The following is a 15099-nucleotide window of genomic DNA, read 5'->3' as shown; positions in this document are numbered from 1 at the left end:
AAAGGACATAATGAAATGTTAATACTTGTTTAAGAAACAATATTTATAAGTCTGTTCCCAGTGGTTTGAAGAGAATCGAATATTTGCATTTATTGAGAAATTGCTATTATAGTAAGTTTATGGGGTAAAGAAAATATAAATTTCTCAGTTTTAATATCCTGGAAAATGTGTCATTTTACAAACTTTTGATTCCCTACATTAGCCTATTTTTCTCCTGGCTGTCCCTGTTGAAAGCAGCTGATGGTCATATTCCTCTGTAAACTGTCTGGTTTGGGGCAAATGTCCTCAGGCACTTTTGTGTATTCAATGTGCAGACCTAAAATTTAAACTAACATTCTTATCAGCTGTTGCCATACAGGTTATTTGCTGTGGGTGGCCTATGCAGACACCCCCAACAGAATCATAGAATGGTTTGAGTTGTGAGGAACCCTAAAGATCGTCTAATCCCAACCCTCTGCCATGGCTAGGAACACATTCCACCAGATCAGGTTGCTCTCTAAGCCCTGCCCAACATGGCCTCCACAGCTTCTCTGGGTAACCTGTTTCAGTGCCTCACCATCCTCACAGAGAAGAATTTTCCTCTAATATCTCATCTAAATTACTACTTTGAAACTTGAGCTGTTTAGAAATGAGACAGACAGCTATGAGTGAAGTATTTGTTGTCAACTACAGTAGCACTTCTTGGAAATGGAAAGCATATTGAATCTATACCTGTGCATGGAATGTAACAACCCTTCATCTTCTCTGCCTGTACTGTCTCAAAAGTTTGTATGCATCCATTTCAACACACTTGTTAGCAATCTACACTACCATTTCTCTCTCTGTTTCCAGTGAAACAAAATCTTTGAATAAGTACACACTGAGCTGTAATTCCACCTGGGCTTTTTTCTGTATGGTACATTTTCAAGGCTTGAAGAATGGGTGCCCATTTACATTAATCCTTAGAAATGTGACAGCCACCTCCATCATACCATTTCCGGGTTACTTCCTCACTTCATCTGCTTTTCAGTATTTTTTTACAATCTTTTCACAAATCCACTATGAAACTCTCGTGAATCATTGACTAATTAACTGGGCTCTTGCCCTTCTTGTCATCTAAATCCTGTCTCTCTGTAGTTGTTCTTACTACTCAGGGAGGGTCTCATGATTCTTAAGCCGCAGTCCCACAGTCTCCTTCCAGCAGCAATGTCTGGTTAGCCAGGCACTGATTTACAAGATCCATCCAGTGCTGCCCAAGCTTTTCCATTTTACCACTGTCACCAAAGAGACCATCGCCTGGACTCCTCTGCCTTTCACACTAGCTCCATGAAAATGGTGCTTACTGCTGGTATTCTATGAGTCTCTGTTATGTACCAAATCAGTGATTACTGGGTCAGAACCACCCTGGGGTGGGTGTTTCTGTGTGTGTGTGTCAGAGGAGGGGACCAGACCTCCAGCACACTGATCACAGGGCCAGCTGTCGGGTTTTGCAGCCACAAGGCATGGAAAGCTGGGTGGGGGGGCCCTGTCAATCAGTGAAGTCTGCCTAGTCACCCACCCACACTACACCCCTCTGATTGACTGTAACACCTCTCACTTTGACTAAGGGGACAGTGAGCCAAAAGTCCCACCCGGGGAGAGTGGCCACAACAGCCAAAGCAGATAAGGAGGCAGCACAAGGTCTCCATTGTGGGCCCTGGCCTGTTCTCCTGACCTATCAACATGTGACCTTCTGAGCGATATGTATATTTTTCTCTTTTCCTTTCTTTATTCTTTCTCCTCTTAATCCCTCTTTCTTTTTTATTTTCTTCCTCGTCTGGGTAACCTAAATGCTTACTTTGGGTAAGTTGTGGGTACTTCACTTAAGGTGCATGAAGTTTGTGTCTGCTGGGTGTAACAAAAGTTCCTTACTATAGCAATGCTTGCTTGTCTCAGTAATCTGTTGTAATGCTTTTGTGAAGTTGCATGTTGCTCCTGTAAAACCTTTTAGTTGAAATGCCTATTTTCTCACCAAATTAAAAGAAATCTCTGAGAAAAAATGTGTAGTTTTACTCCAGACAGGAGGTCAAGGTATCAAAGAATCAATGGCTTTGCAGGGGTTTGGATAGGCAAAATCTCTTGAAGCCTGAAATTAAAGTATAACGCCCAGTAAAGGTTGGAGCTTTGATACCAGATTGTAGCAGTCTCCCTTGGCCATGTGAATGAGAGAAAATGGTTTATACCAAGGGCTGGACAGCATCTCCACAACCCTTTGAAAGCTCGTGTTTTTATTGAGCCTACAAGTTATAAAAATATCAAGCAACATAATATTGTTATTCCACTTGAGAAATGGAGAAAACAATGGTAAAAAAAAAAATTAAAAAAAGAAAGAAGAATGGTTGAAGAGTTGCAAGAAACTGATCTCAAAGGTGAAAAATTTTGCCCTAGTTATACAGAAAGGTGCAAGAAAAAATAATTTATCAGATTATGTTCCAAAATTTATATTAAGTAATTTCCTTGAAAAAATAAAAATAATAAAAATATTTTAATAATAATCGAAAGGGAGAAAATTTATAAGTAACAAGAAATAAGCTTTTCACATTATTCTAGTGACCCTTTGTATTTAATTAGACATGAAAAGTATGATTTATGACTGATAATACAATATAATTTGCATTTACCATTCCACTAAGATGTTCTTTACAGCAAAACTAAATTAAAAAATAAGTAAGTCATGTTTGGTAAATTAAATTATTGTACAGAGCAATGCATTATATTAAAATCCTTTGCAATTTCAGTCATTCAAACCCCAGCTGTGCCTCTGTAATAAAATTGAGTTGAAAATAGAAGACAGCCACATTTATTTAATATATGTGTTTTGTATAATGTGATACTGCATACAACAGAAAGCTCTATCATGTCTTAAAAACTAAAAGAAAAAAACAACCAATAATGAGGCACAAAATAAAAATCTGGTATTAATCCGTTCCTCCTTCAACTATTCTGTGCAGTCAAGTCCCTTCTACCAACGTTACAAGGAACATGAACACTTAATTGAGGAGAACTGTTTCACTTGGCCTCTAAAACATTAGGGAAATTTGGTGCCTAAGCAAGAGATGCTAACATATACACAGTCACTTGGCTTCTCTTGGAACATTCTTTCCTATAGTTCAAGTGCTTCATTTATTATCATAAACTACAAATCAAGAGAAGTATCATCCCCCATTTTACAGAATAAGTAGGTCCTAGGTAATATATTAAAGGCAAACATTAATTATTTTGCTATCTAGTTTGTTGGGTATGAAGTTCTGGTTTTGGCAAGATTTCCTCAAATATGGTAGTGTATTATAGGATTTCTTATATTAATGCATAATTTTCACTGAATTTAAAAGGATTTGTGACTGCAGTAGGAATCAATCACCATGCAAGGACTCTGGCTGAGAACCTAAAAAGGAGGAATGCAAGCAGCTCTTGTGAAAACTTCGTGTGGAACATCTTGAGATTTTATCACAGAAAGCTGAGGAGCAAAAGCAAATTAATTCATAGTAGTGCCATATTTTTCTGTAAAGAAATGCATTTAGATATTCTGGCCATAGGTATTTCAGAAGCCATATCACCTTACCAGGTCACCTTTTTAGTTTAGAACTATCTTTCTCCTTGATAAGTGATGCCAGTATTTCCTCTACACAGAAAAAGATGTGATACAGAATGAACAAAACATTAAACAAGATGTTTCAAGATGTCTTAGTTTGAGAGAAACCAAAATGTTTACCAAAACCAGAGGAGAGGATTTCTTCTCAATAACTACGTCACTCTTTATTAAATAAAAAAAAGGAACTTTAATTAGAAAATGGATATAAGAAGGATAACTGTTCTTAACTACTATATATATAGATATAGATATAGCTATAAACAGACCAGAGAAAACTACTCCCCCGGCACAAAAAAAAAAAATCAACCTCCCCCCCCAAAAAAACAACAACCCTGTAGATTTCTTCTGGTGCAGTTATATTTATGGACAGTGTCAGTGTCACACCTTGGCTGGCTGAGAGGTGAAACGAGGCAGAGACAAGGGAGTGAACAACTCACGTGGTGTAGGATGGAGCCTTTTTCATGGGGGAAAAGCAGACTCTCTCCTTGTCCTTCGTTCAAAAAGAAGGAAAATCTGGGAGTTGAGGGGTGGTGATAATTCCCAAGAATCTCCTTGCAGTCCAAGTTAGTCCCCAGAAAGAAAAGGTCCACAGTATGTCCTGAAGCAGCTATGACCCTCCTCTCTCTCTCTCTCTCTCTGAAGCTCAGGGTGCCCAGAGATGGAAGGGGGAAGGCAAGGAGCAGAGCCAGGAAAAGCACTCACCAGCTTAGCAAACAGCGGCTCTTTTCCTGCAGCTGCCCAAAACCAAAAGTAAAGCCAGCACACAGGAGAAAAACTTCTCCCACCTCCAGGTGCTGGGGTTCTGTTTCTCCCTTCCACCCCACAGTTCAGTTGGAATCTGAAGTCATCAGCCACTCTTTTGTCCTCAGTCCTGGCACTTCAACGCCCAAACTTTTGTGCTGGTAGAGGGAAAAATATTCTCTGAGGGACTCCTCCCAACACCACCTTCCTTTGTTTGAACCTTTAACTCAAGATATATAAGGTAAGAAATTCGAGGAGTGCCTGTGCCATTTACACGACCTTGGTGAGACAATTTCTGGAGCATCTCAATGGTCAAAAGAAATAATTCCAGCCTGTAAGAGTCAAGGCTAGAACCAAGATTATCATTTTAGCTAGGGAAAAGGAGATCCTCTGTGACTGACTGAAGAGCTTGCTCAATGCCCCTGTGTCACTCTACTTTCTTAAGCTGTTCTTAAGTAGCTCTCTAAAACTAGCAATCAAAAAACATCTGCCAAAACTACCTTAATGGTGACTTTTTCTAGATGTGTGTAAAGGAGAAAAAACCTCTTATCTTCAGTTTCAGAAAACTGGACTCAGTGCTCTATTCCAGTCGTGTATGTTACTCAAAATCCTTAGAACAGACTTTGGTTAAAAAAAAAATAAATAAAATTGAAGGTTTTTTTCTATACATTCTAAAAGTTTAGGACTTGAGAAGAAATTTTTGCCTTTACTGGTATTTTGCATATGCTCTTTCCAAGATTTTAGCAACAGGGAGAAAACAGAAAAGCAGAAGTATCATTGGCACCCATATAATATTTCAGGAAGGCTAAAAGTCTGAGTTCACTATGCAGCTTTCTGTTATATGGCCTTGGAATCTTGGCTTCTACCCACATATTGAGTAAAAGTTCTTATTAGGAAGATCATACTTTTCATCTATCTGCCATTATTAATGACATTTTCTCTGACAGAGCTTTCCAGCCATCCTATACTCTTCCTTTCTCACCCTTCCATCCCCTATGTCCTGAACCCATTCTTGTCTAACTTTCTTCATATCTAATTTCTAACCTTCTTTCTAATCTTCAGTTTTTTTATGACTTAAAACTTTATTTCTTTACTATAAGTTTAAACTTACTTCCTTTTCTACATGGAGACTCATAATTAAAAGCATTGTCTTGGGTTGAGCTGGCAAAATGCCAACTGCCCAATACTGAGTGTTAAAGCCTCCTTCTCCCTGCTGAGAAAAGGAAAGAAAAAAAACTCTTAAGACTTTAACTTAACTAGTTATATATTTATACATAAAAGAGAAAATTAAAAGAAGACTACAATATAACACACAAGTTAGAAATAACAAACAATAACTCCTCACTCCCCCCTGAACACAAATCCTACTATTCTAGCTACAAATCACCCAAGAGAACTCAATCTCCCAAGAGACAGACCCAAGCGGAGAGAAGACTAAGACTAAATATCTGACTTTCCTAAGATACCATAGCAGCAAGTGACGGTAGGGCCTGGTTTAGGAGAACACAACAAATCCTTCCCAGAGAAGAAGCCATGAGGAACTGAACTAAGCCCCTCCTACACTTGCTTTTACATTTGAGATGATGTCAGAATATGGTATGGACTACCATTGGCCAGTAGAAGTCAGCTGTCAGCTGATAATCTCAGGCCTACTGAAAACTAAAGCCTAAGTTTAGACCTACACCTAGCTAAACCCATAACAGCATACGAGAAGTAAACCTTGAGCTCATCCTGTAACTTTCAGCACCTAGAGATTTCAAAACTTCTGAAGCTTTTCAGATTTTGTTACAGTGGTCTGAACACAATTTTGTCCTGAGAAAATGTCACTGCCACTCCCTCACATTAGTGATTGGTGACATGAAGGAACATACAGTGATCTCCTGCTCTGATAGACACAGCCTGATTTGTGAGAAGTTTCGTAATGATTGGGGAAAATAAAGTCTCTGACAGGTCAGCTACAAAAACTAAAATGGCAGTTTTCAAAACTGACTGTCACTGTTTGAGTGACACAATTCACTCATAAGAGAGAAGCAGTAATATGTTTATTGATATAAACCAGCAATTTCACCAAGTTTGGTAGCAAATGAGACAGTGGTTTAACATGATTCAGTGGCAAAGTACACTTGATTATTAACTGCATAGAGGACAGGGTCAGACAAAATTACCAGAGACACCCTCCTGTTGAGACATAAAGTTCAGAGAGGAGCCTCTTTTGTTCCAAACTCCTTATCAGAGGAGCTTAGGTACGGCTGGATTCAGACAGTCCAAGACTTGATCAATTATTTATGTACAAAGGATTATATGTGTGCAATCAATTCTTTATACACTTAGATAAGATTTCGAATTTCAGCATCCTATTAATCACTTACCAGGAATCTGTTGCAGCAAGGAATGTCTGATGAACATAGTAATGTTTTATCTATGTCTGGCTGAAGCTTGTGTGGCATCTGTTTCTCACTCTCCTCCCTGAATAAATAGGTTGGGGTTGCACAAGTAACTGCTGATTTACTTTAACATTGCTGATAGGAAAGTAAAGTTTTTGACTTATAAGTCTCAGGTAAAAGAATTGTAGTGCAGGTATGCTGATATATATAAACTATCTTTTCTTTACAAATGTAGCAACCTTGTTTACTGATTAAAAAGGAAAATAAAGTTTTATTTTTCCTTAGGACTTTTCTCTACCACTATTTCATTTATAAGAAAATAGAAAATCCAACTGTAGTAATGCTACAGTTGGTGTTACACAGGGTGTTCTGATATGAATTTGATGCCACAAAGAAATATATGTAAGAATTATACCTTTATGTAAGAATATTTCCTAATGTAGGAACTTATCCTAACCTTTAAAATAAATCTTGTGATAATAAGGCAAAAAGATGTTTAATAAATTATGCAAGTACAATAAAATGCAAAGTATATGTCTAGGGAGATGTATTTTTAGCGTCCACAAAGGGACGTTTTTTGGGACATCAAGCCTTATTGGGTTTTTTCATACTAAATTCAGGTAAAGTTAATAATCTTGATTTTGCAATAATTAAACAGCCTCATTACTTGCTTTCAATTGCAATAAAACTGAAATTCTTGACAATTCCATTTGTAATGGTCACAAAGAAACTCAGCAAACATAAAAATGGTTAATTGCATCCTGCAAAAAATATGATATTGTCCTATCTTTGGGATATATTTTTTTAGATAATGTTATCTTTCATTAAAAACCAAACCAAACCAAACCAAAACACAATGATTTGAATAATATTTTATTTATCATTCAATTTTGTTTCTCTATATAAATTCCCAAACAGTTATGCAATTTGTGGAAACTTTGCTACGAAGCCCCAGCTAACTGTCTCCTGACATGTTTGTGAGCTACATTTAGGTGCATGCAGAACTGCCTTGCAAGTCAATGAGAGTTTTGCACAAAATTTAAAGGTGTAAGGTATTTCAAAGGTCAGTCTTCTTTAAGGAACAGAATTTTACTAAGAGAACCTAGTAAAATGGACAAAGTTTTCAAGCAGACAAAGCTTGAAGCAGGATTTCATAGGCTCTAATAATCAGTATTTCTGAGTGAGTGTGGGGTGTATTTTGCTATTTTCAGCAAAATTTGAATCCATCACATTGAACCCTGGATTCTGTAAACGTCCTCAAGGTAGAAATAAACACCACTTATTTGCAATCTTTTATGGCATCACCAATCCTTTCCTTTATTTTATCATGCCAGCTTCCCCACTCCTTGTGTAGAAAGACACACTTAGGAATCTCTACATATGTAACTTTTTCCTGATGAAGTAAAAATGGAGGAGTTAAAATATTTTCTACCTTTCTAACAAAATAATGGAAGATGTGGTCATTGATTGACCAAAAATAATATATTATAAAGTATGAACCCACAAAGAAATTCAGGAAAGGACACTATAATTGGTATGCTGTGATTTATGGTAAGATGTCTTATGACCATAAAAAGATGTGATCACAGTCCACAGCCATAACTATGGAAGTGCTATGGTCAGACAGACTAAGAGATTGTTAGAAACTGGTATTAAATCTCATACCATATGAAAGTGAGCTCCTTTCATTGATGAAATATTCAGTAAACTTTCATCCTGCAAGGTGCCAATCACCTGCTGAGAGCAGGCCTTTGCCTTCACACATATTGTTACTGAAGCTAATAGAAAAGCTTTTTAAAGGCTTGGGCATTCCTTCAAGGCACAACTTTGTGCTAAAGGATGAATAGGCATGATACCTTTTCCAGATACCTAATTTATCTGGTGGTTCTGTCACTTTACTATGTATTGTTTCTGAGTTAAATGTCTGTGAACTACAAGGATAAATAAAAGAGAAATGAGCCTGGAGAAAATGCACAAAACATAGCAATCTTTGTTTGCTGCAATAGAATCCAAGTTATAACATAAAGAAATTTCTGAATATTTTAAATTAAAAAATGTAGTGTATTTTCATTTAAAGCAGTTTACCCTGTTCTTAATGTCGTTAAAGTACCCTTTATGAGCTCTTTATGCTATTGATTGGAGAAAAATACTGCAGAAATTGCCACATTTCAAAAGCCTGGATTACTGTAATACTATATATGTGGATGTTCTTCAACAGCAGAGTTCAGAGAAGACGGTAGGTTCTCTTTCCCTTATTCTTCATCATTTTTTCTATTGTTAGAGCATCAAGTCCTTTACCACAGAAATAAATAAGGAGAGAGAAGGAAGACAGAAGAGAAGAAGATAGGAGAGAAAGAGAGCAAAGGAGAGTGAAAGAGTTTTCCAAGAGATTTAATTTAGAGAGAAAACAGATATTTTGGCAAAAGTTAAAAGGGGTAACATACAAGCAAGACAAAGCATTTCCCCAGAGAACCGAGCACATACTAACCCACAAAACTTAGTAAAATACAACCTATCCATTTTAAGTTACCCAAAAGAGATTAAGGAAAAAGTAAAGAAAGATTATAAGAATAAAAAAATGAGAGTGATTAAGGAAAGTAAAAGGAATAAAGAGAGAGAGAAGAGAGGAGTAAAGAGATCAGAATAAGAGAAAGCTAGTTAGTAGCAAGAATCCTTCACATGATCATGGCCAGAGAAGAAAGAGAAAGTGGAGCCCCTGTGCTCAAGTATTTATGTGGTCTGGGCAGCGTGACCACTGTCTCCCAGATGGGACCTCCAGCTTACTGACCACTCAGTGCCTCCCATGCAGGAGTGATTGGGTGGAGAGGCTCTGGGGGGTGTGGTGTGGGTGGGCTACCAGGCTACCTTTTTGACTGACAGCTACTCCATACAGCTCCCATGAGCCTGCCAAGTGGGTTCCAAAGCTGCTGGCCTGGCCCCTCCCCCCATATATACACACACTAGAGCTAGCTTGAACCCCATAATTAAATAATCCAGTGAGATTCGAATCCAGGTCTAACAGAAAGGACAAAACTGCTTGTAAGCATATCACTGATCAAAAAAAGCTGCAACCACCAATGACCACTGAAGGCCCCCAGACTCACTTCTTGGGTATTCCTGTAGAGGGCTGTGCATGATCCACAGTGATGGAACAGATCCGTGGTGCTGCATCTGATAGTGTAAAACTCCCTCCAAGCAGGGGAGACACCTGGGTGGTTCAACCTGAACCTGAATGTATATTATCCTATTGAACTTTCTGTTTCATGGGCTTCTCTCACCCCAACAGACCAAGACTGCAACTATCACTTCAACCAACAGACAACTAAATTGCAACAGAGTCTTGTCATTAGATCCACGGGTGGCGATAGCTTTCCTCTCCACTATCTACTCCTATATTTTCTTTTTTGTTATTCCTTTTCCTTATATATTTTACTTAAGTGATATTTTTATATGTCTTCAGATAGTAATGAAAGCATCTACAGACCTCCTTTCCATTGCAACCAAAGCGTTCTAAAATAAACAGAATGTGGATAGCTATAAAATACAGGTAATTCAGTGTCATTTCACTCTAATCCACCCCAAGGGATCTAGTAACCAGCACCTCAGTTACCCTGCCTTCAGAGGTGTGTCTTAGCAATTACAAAGACATGTAATTACATAGTAATTTTCTCCCTGCACTAGGAAAGAGAAAGCAAAATGCATTCAAATTCATCCCTTAGAAAAATTGTATCCTGCATGTAGATCATAAGCTAACATGAGTTAAAAAACAGTAAGCAAACTGTCTTGAAAATATGTATCATCCAGTTCATAAGTAAAATGAGAATGTGAATCATTAGGAAAAGGTCTCAAGGTCAATATATATAATTCCATAAAAATCTGTTCTTATAAAATCTAGTAAACATAATTATTTCTCTTCACACTGGAAGACCTCATTTTTTGCTAGTGATACCTTCTGATTATTTTTCCACAAATCTCTTTAGAGTCATGTATTACTTGTGCAGAGGTTGCAGCTTTATTTTCATTGCAATACAATATTAAATTATTTTCTGTAACCAGGAAAATTATGTGCCTGTGATGAGTTGGCAACAGTTGGTATCTAAGCTTCCATCCACTCCTGTGGGATGAGGGAGAGACCAGAAGGGCTAAAATGGGATAAATACAGTTTAGCAGGTGAAGCGAAGATACATATGCAAGGAAAAAAAAAAGAGGAATTCATTCACCGCTTAACATCAACAGGCAGGTTCTCAACCTCTTCCAGTTACTTGGTAAGATAAGAAGTGTAACCATGAAAACATCACCTTCTTCCTCCTTTCCATGATCAAAATGTCATGTGATATGGAATATCCCTTTGGCCTTGTTGAATTGGTTCCAGCTGTACTCCCTCCCAAAATCTTGTCTACTTTCTGGGGAAGGAGGCAGCCCAGACAGGAGCAAGGAAATGAGAGGGTCACTGAGGAATTCACAGCCATGGGCATCAGGCACATCCCTGGGGACAGTCTGAAGACAGGCTCAACTTGGGCCAATGAGCAAGTCCTGCTCAGCAGGGCCCATGGCCAGGAAGGACAGGGCTGTAGGGGGCTGGAGACCAGCCCTACTACACCATCATGGAGCCCATCAGCATCAGCTGATATTCCCCATGGACTGATGTGGGGTTCTGGGCTGTGGAAGTGGGTGGTGACTCAACAGGAACGCTATGTCCTAGGAGTGCTTTTAAGGCCCTGAGAAAAGTTGTCTCTGCAGGCAGTTACACTCTTTCACTAATAATTCAATCACAAAATAAAGAACATATTTTTTTTTTGTTTTAATATCAAATTGTGCATCTTTGTGTCAAAGCTGCCTTTTTTTTTTTTTTTTGTAATGGAGATGCCATGAAGGAAATGTTTTTTCTAAATTTGAAATCAATGTCATAATTCTGATCTGGAAATATATATGATATTATATATAGTATGTTCTATATTCCAGTTTACCTACATGTTTTATGTGACATAATACATATTGTGTGTGTGTGGGGGAGGTTGACGTTGGCTGGCTTTCATCCCTGTCAGTCATACTCACTCTCCACCTCACCCACATTTGGGAGAAAATGAGATGGAAAAGCTCAGGAGTTGACATAAAGACAGGGAGGTCCCTTGCCAGTTACTTTCATGGACAAACCAAATTGACTTGGGGTCTTCCCACATACTTCAGGGGAATCTCTGCTGTGGTCCCTGGAGTGCTGCCTCCCATGCTTCTTCTCTCACCTTGATGTTGCCTCTGTTTTTTTCTCATTCTTTTTGAGTCTATTGTCCCTCCCCCTCCGGCATTTTTTGCCCTTTATTATATTTTCCACAAACCCCCACCCCCTTACTTGTGGGCTCAGCTGTGCCCTATGGTGGGTGGGTTGGAGTCAACTTGAACCATCTCTGTCCAGTATGGGGCAGCCGCAGAACCCACTGCCAGCATCTTGCTATACCCTCTACACTGTCTGGAGTTTTATTTACCTTCCCATCAAAGACATTTTAAATTTAGATTGTAAGGATTTCATTTGAGAGAATATTAAATCAAAGAGTTTCTGCTGAATTTCAGAATGGAAAGAGGATGAGTGGCAAAAAGGACGTTTATTACCTTTGCTGGATACCAACATTATGCTTGTGATTCTCATATTCATCACTCTTTTTGCCTCAGTGTCTCAGAAGGCATCACAAAATACAAAGGGAAATCAGCCTAGCTCATAGCTGTAGTATGCACATACAGAACAAACATCTGACAGAAGGCTAAATAACAGAGGAAAAGGAATTGAAACTTATCAGCCAACACAAAGGAATTTAAAAATGGATGAAATGCCAAAGGAAGTTCAATGAATTATCAATAAAAATGAGTACATATTCTTCCATCTAAAATGTCTTTTACTTCCCTAAATGGAAAAACCTTTTTTTATCTCTCACTGTAATATGCACCAGCTTTATCTTTCTAGGCCTGAAGATAATATAACATCGTTTCTATCCTCTTGTGTTATATAGGAGCTTTGCTGTTCCCAAACACTGGATAACATCCTACTGCTTGTAAATTAGTGTGAATGCTATTATTTCTCATCCATAAAATCTAATTCTATCTTGTAACTATCTAGATACCTAATGCTTAATCATTCCATTTAATATACTTTCTTTTTCATAGTTCTTTCTTTTCTATATAAATATATTTTCCTCTCTATACAACTGTGACATGAACAGAAATAAATGCAGTTGTGCTGTAGGTTTTCTTGTGCATATGTGAAAACCTTTGCAAACTTCTGAACCTTCCAGTCTTCCACAATGCATTCTATGATGGTTTTAATAGCAAAACAGAAAAACAAATTATTTCTAGGTCTAAATATTGTGATAAAGGCTTTTGAATTGTTTTCAATTTGATGAATTCTGAACTGCATAACAAACTCATTCACTGAAGACGATAAATAAAAGAGGGAATTTTAAATCTCCATCAATATGTCCAGCAGTAGGAAGTAAAATATATAGGAGTTTAATGAAGAGAATAACACATTTTTTTTTGACATTTTCACTGACCAAACACCACAATGTAGAAATTTTTATTTTGCAGTTATTAAAAATAGTTTTGTAAATATTCCCTTTGAGAACTTCTTAGAAGAAAAAGAAGTACTCAGTTCTGAAATGCCAAATATGAGGGAAGAGAGATAGACATATTCCTCTCCACAACAAAATAGAGTTTCTACTATACTAAATAAGTTAGATGATTTAAAAATTACTAATAAAAGAAATAATTTAAAGACATATATTGATATTGTCAAACCAGAGGAGATTATTTACACCAAAAGTAATTTCTCTTATGGCTATACTACCAACTCTAACAAATTATTAGAAAATATATTTATAGATTTTTAATATAAAAGATGGAATAAACAGGCAATTATATAAATATTATTTTAATAGCTTTTACATTGTATTAACACTCAGCTAGCTGTTAGCAGCTAGAACAGGAAACTACAGATATTCAATAGTATACATCAATGTTATATATAAGAAAACAGTATTCCTCTATTTTCTGGCAGTGTGAATCAGAAAGAAACAGCAAAAATGCATTGTCATTCACTTCCGCAAAAACACACACACACAAGAGGCAACCTATGTAGTCACAGAAAGTGGCCTAGAGACAGCTAATTTTAGCAGCCTATAACAATATGCATAAATTGGGATCACAGATGGAAGACATTTAGTTTCATCCAGGACTGTGTGGTTGTGTCAAAATTCAATATAATGACATATATTATCAAATAACTCAGAACAAAAATTATCAATTATTCTGTTGATGTAAATTAACACTTGAGAAATAAATCCTTACGAGTACCAGATGCAGTCAACAGAGAAAACAAACACAGTCATATTTAGGCTGATCATTAGTTTTAGATCTGTCCATAAAAATACTGTGTTCTGTTGCTAGTAAGAGTTCACATCTGTGCTTCTGAGTGTATTCTGTAATATATGCAAAAGAAAAGAATGCCTTCTGGTTTCCAGTTCTGTTTTTTATAATGAATGGTGCTCTGACTTCTTAATAAAAAAGTCCATGAAATTTTCAGAAATGTGTTGAACATAATACATGTAAGAAAATATGGAAAACAAAGTAGAAAGCAATTCTACAACTGCACTGGAATACTCATCCCTTTTATAAAATAGCCTTTTACTTTGCCAAGCATTGAACACTGTAAGTGGGAATAGTTTTCTGTGAATATGATGTGATAGCAAAGAAAGAATGTGATGCAGGACTCTGAGAGATGTGGAACCCATATATCTTGTTCCTGTTCAATTGGCTATTTAATGGAGATTCTTAACTGAGGTGCAGCTTTGTAGAACCACTTTTATGTATTTAGGTATTGCTGCAAAAAAGCAGATATGACTTTGGCTGAATAGGTATTACACAAATTAGATTTATATCTAAAATGTCAGCTTTAGTCTATAGACTTATGATTATACTTTCTTCCAGTCTAAAGAGTCTTCACAGTCCTTATGCAGTGTCCATGTGTATTTGTTTTTTATAGCAAAGTTTGATAGTAGAAGGTATTGCAGATGTTGCTTCTGTGAGAAGACATTGGAAACTGATTCAGGTTGTCCCTCTTCAGCTCATGGAAGTCCATAGTGAAGCAGATAGCCACCTACAGCCCACGGAAGACCTCATGCTGGAGCAGAGGAATGTGCCCAAAGGAAGGTTTGATCTTGTGAAGAGCCCACACTGGAATAGGCCCCTGGGAGGACCTGCGGCGCTAGGGAGAGGAGCCCATACTGATGCAGTTCATGAGGAACTGCAACCCATGGGAGGGACCAACACTGGAGAAGTTCATGAACAACTGTAGCCTATTGATGAAACCCTATAATTTAA

Source organism: Pithys albifrons, chromosome 2 (genome assembly GCF_047495875.1).
Source record: "Pithys albifrons albifrons isolate INPA30051 chromosome 2, PitAlb_v1, whole genome shotgun sequence".
Taxonomy (NCBI): Eukaryota; Metazoa; Chordata; class Aves; order Passeriformes; family Thamnophilidae; genus Pithys; species Pithys albifrons.
This window is presented reverse-complemented; position numbering follows the sequence as displayed.